This window comes from Anopheles nili (assembly GCF_943737925.1).
Source record: "Anopheles nili chromosome X unlocalized genomic scaffold, idAnoNiliSN_F5_01 X_unloc_4, whole genome shotgun sequence".
NCBI lineage: Eukaryota > Metazoa > Arthropoda > Insecta > Diptera > Culicidae > Anopheles > Anopheles nili.
The window spans coordinates 675,001-679,490 of record NW_026525500.1 but is presented as its reverse complement, the minus strand read 5'-3'; positions in this window follow the sequence as shown (position 1 = coordinate 679,490).

The window sequence follows — 4,490 nt, the reverse complement described above, 5'->3', positions numbered from 1 at the left end:
ACCGATGTTAGAACACCACCGTGGCTAACTTTCGTTCATATACGCCAACTCCGTGCAATGTCTCCATCACCCTGTTTTTGGGTGAAAACCCATTTCTGGGACTTAGCCGATTTTCACCCATTGCGGTGTCTATGGGGTGTTGGGAATCGCTCTACCGACCAGCCGGTTGGAGATATCGAGTTGCGGTCTTCGGCGCGTTTGCTCAACTCCGTAATGCCTACTTTTCGTCCATACACACAACACCTCGCAGAGTTCTCCTTCTGCCAGATATAGCGCGTGCCCCTTTGTTCGTGCACCATTTTGGCCCGTTTTTCGCACATTGCCTCGAAACCATGCGTCCGACGGTTTTGCGTCCCAAGTACCGATGTTAGAACACCACCGTGGCTAACTTTCGTCCATATACGCCAACTCCGTGCAATGTCTCCATCACCCTGTTTTTGGGTGAAAACCCATTTCAGGGACATAGCCGATTTTCACCCATTGCGGTTTCTATGGGGTGTTGAGAATCGCTCTACCGACCAGCCGGTTGGAGATATCGATTCCCGGTCTTCGGCGCGTTTGCTCAACTCCGTAATGCCTACTTTTCGTCCATACACACAACACCTCGCAGAGTTCTCCTTCTGCTAGATATAGCGCGTGCCCCTTTGTTCGTGCACCATTTTGCCCGTTTTTCGCACATTGCCTCGAAACCATGCGTCCGACGCTTTTGCGTCCCAAGTAGTGATGTTAGAACACCACCGTGGCTAACTTTCGTCCATATACGCCAACTCCGTGCAATGTCTCCATCACCCTGTTTTTGGGTGAAAACCCATTTCTGGGACTTAGCCGATTTTCACCCATTGCGGTGTCTATGGGGTGTTGGGAATCGCTCTACCGACCAGCCGGTTGGAGATATCGATTCCCGGTCTTCGGCGCGTTTGCTCAACTCCGTAATGCCTACTTTTCGTCCATACACACAACACCTCGCAGAGTTCTCCTTCTGCCAGATATAGCGCGTGCCCCTTTGTTCGTGCACCATTTTGGCCCGTTTTTCGCACATTGCCTCGAAACCATGCGTCCGACGCTTTTGCGTCCCAAGTAGTGATGTTAGAACACCACCGTGGCTAACTTTCGTCCATATACGCCAACTCCGTGCAATGTCTCCATCACCCTGTTTTTGGGTGAAAACCCATTTCTGGGACTTAGCCGATTTTCACCCATTGCGGTGTCTATGGGGTGTTGGGAATCGCTCTACCGACCAGCCGGTTGGAGATATCGATTCCCGGTCTTCGGCGCGTTTGCTCAACTCCGTAATGCCTACTTTTCGTCCATACACACAACACCTCGCAGAGTTCTCCTTCTGCCAGATATAGCGCGTGCCCCTTTGTTCGTGCATCGTTTTGGCCCGTTTTTCGCACATCGCTTCGAAACCATGCGTCCGACGCTTTTGCGTCCCAGGTACCGATGTTAGAACACCACCGTGGCTAACTTTCGTCCATATACGCCAACTCCGTGCAATGTCTCCATCACCCTGTTTTTGGGTGAAAACCCATTTCAGGGACATAGCCCATTTTCACCCATTGCGGTTTCTATGGGGTGTTGGGAATCGCTCTACCGACCAGCCGGTTGGAGATATCGATTCCCGGTCTTCGGCGCGTTTGCTCAACTCCGTAATGCCTACTTTTCGTCCATACACACAACACCTCGCAGAGTTCTCCTTCTGCCAGATATAGCGCGTGCCCCTTTGTTCGTGCACCATTTTTGCCCGTTTTTCGCACATTGCCTCGAAACCATGCGTCCGACGGTTTTGCGTCCCAAGTACCGATGTTAGAACACCACCGTGGCTAACTTTCGTCCATATACGCCAACTCCGTGCAATGTCTCCATCACCCTGTTTTTGGGTGAAAACCCATTTCAGGGACATAGCCGATTTTCACCCATTGCGGTTTCTATGGGGTGTTGAGAATCGCTCTACCGACCAGCCGGTTGGAGATATCGATTCCCGGTCTTCGGCGCGTTTGCTCAACTCCGTAATGCCTACTTTTCGTCCATACACACAACACCTCGCAGAGTTCTCCTTCTGCTAGATATAGCGCGTGCCCCTTTGTTCGTGCACCATTTTGCCCGTTTTTCGCACATTGCCTCGAAACCATGCGTCCGACGCTTTTGCGTCCCAAGTAGTGATGTTAGAACACCACCGTGGCTAACTTTCGTCCATATACGCCAACTCCGTGCAATGTCTCCATCACCCTGTTTTTGGGTGAAAACCCATTTCTGGGACTTAGCCGATTTTCACCCATTGCGGTGTCTATGGGGTGTTGGGAATCGCTCTACCGACCAGCCGGTTGGAGATATCGATTCCCGGTCTTCGGCGCGTTTGCTCAACTCCGTAATGCCTACTTTTCGTCCATACACACAACACCTCGCAGAGTTCTCCTTCTGCCAGATATAGCGCGTGCCCCTTTGTTCGTGCACCATTTTGGCCCGTTTTTCGCACATTGCCTCGAAACCATGCGTCCGACGCTTTTGCGTCCCAAGTAGTGATGTTAGAACACCACCGTGGCTAACTTTCGTCCATATACGCCAACTCCGTGCAATGTCTCCATCACCCTGTTTTTGGGTGAAAACCCATTTCTGGGACTTAGCCGATTTTCACCCATTGCGGTGTCTATGGGGTGTTGGGAATCGCTCTACCGACCAGCCGGTTGGAGATATCGAGTTGCGGTCTTCGGCGCGTTTGCTCAACTCCGTAATGCCTACTTTTCGTCCATACACACAACACCTCGCAGAGTTCTCCTTCTGCCAGATATAGCGCGTGCCCCTTTGTTCGTGCACCATTTTGGCCTGTTTTTCGTACATCGCTTCGAAACCATGCGTCCGACGGTTCTGCGTCCCAAGTACCGATGTTAGAACACCACCGTGGCTAACTTTCGTCCATATACGCCAACTCCGTGCAATGTCTCCATCACCCTGTTTTTGGGTGAAAACCCATTTCAGGGACTTAGCCGATTTTCACCCATTGCGGTGTCTATGGGGTGTTGGGAATCGCTCTACCGACCAGCCGGTTGCAGATATCGATTCCCGGTCTTCGGCGCGTTTGCTTAACTCTGTAATGCCTACTTTTCGTCCATACACACAACACCTCGCAGAGTTCTCCTTCTGCCAGATATAGCGCGTGCCCCTTTGTTCGTGCACCATTTTGGCCCGTTTTTCGCACATCGCTTCGAAACCATGCGTGCGACGGTTTTGCGTCCCAAGTACCGATGTTAGAACACCACCGTGGCTAACTTTCGTTCATATACGCCAACTCCGTGCAATGTCTCCATCACCCTGTTTTTGGGTGAAAACCCATTTCTGGGACTTAGCCGATTTTCACCCATTGCGGTGTCTATGGGGTGTTGGGAATCGCTCTACCGACCAGCCGGTTGGAGATATCGAGTTGCGGTCTTCGGCGCGTTTGCTCAACTCCGTAATGCCTACTTTTCGTCCATACACACAACACCTCGCAGAGTTCTCCTTCTGCCAGATATAGCGCGTGCCCCTTTGTTCGTGCACCATTTTGGCCTGTTTTTCGTACATCGCTTCGAAACCATGCGTCCGACGGTTTTGCGTCCCAAGTACCGATGTTAGAACACCACCGTGGCTAACTTTCGTCCATATACGCCAACTCCGTGCAATGTCTCCATCACCCTGTTTTTGGGTGAAAACCCATTTCTGGGACTTAGCCGATTTTCACCCATTGCGGTGTCTATGGGGTGTTGGGAATCGCTCTACCGACCAGCCGGTTGGAGATATCGATTCCCGGTCTTCGGCGCGTTTGCTCAACTCCGTAATGCCTACTTTTCGTCCATACACACAACACCTCGCAGAGTTCTCCTTCTGCCAGATATAGCGCGTGCCCCTTTGTTCGTGCACCATTTTGGCCTGTTTTTCGTACATCGCTTCGAAACCATGCGTCCGACGGTTTTGCGTCCCAAGTACCGATGTTAGAACACCACCGTGGCTAACTTTCGTCCATATACGCCAACTCCGTGCAATGTCTCCATCACCCTGTTTTTGGGTGAAAACCCATTTCTGGGACTTAGCCGATTTTCACCCATTGCGGTGTCTATGGGGTGTTGGGAATCGCTCTACCGACCAGCCGGTTGGAGATATCGAGTTGCGGTCTTCGGCGCGTTTGCTCAACTCCGTAATGCCTACTTTTCGTCCATACACACAACACCTCGCAGAGTTCTCCTTCTGCCAGATATAGCGCGTGCCCCTTTGTTCGTGCACCATTTTGGCCCGTTTTTCGCACATTGCCTCGAAACCATGCGTCCGACGGTTTTGCGTCCCAAGTACCGATGTTAGAACACCACCGTGGCTAACTTTCGTTCATATACGCCAAACTTCTCAGACACCTCCATCCGAGAGTATTTCGTGTTTTCCCATATATTGCATACTTCCCGGGGTTTTCTTCCATACAACTTTCAATGTTCTGTAAAACACCCGCGCATCGTCCGATTGGACTG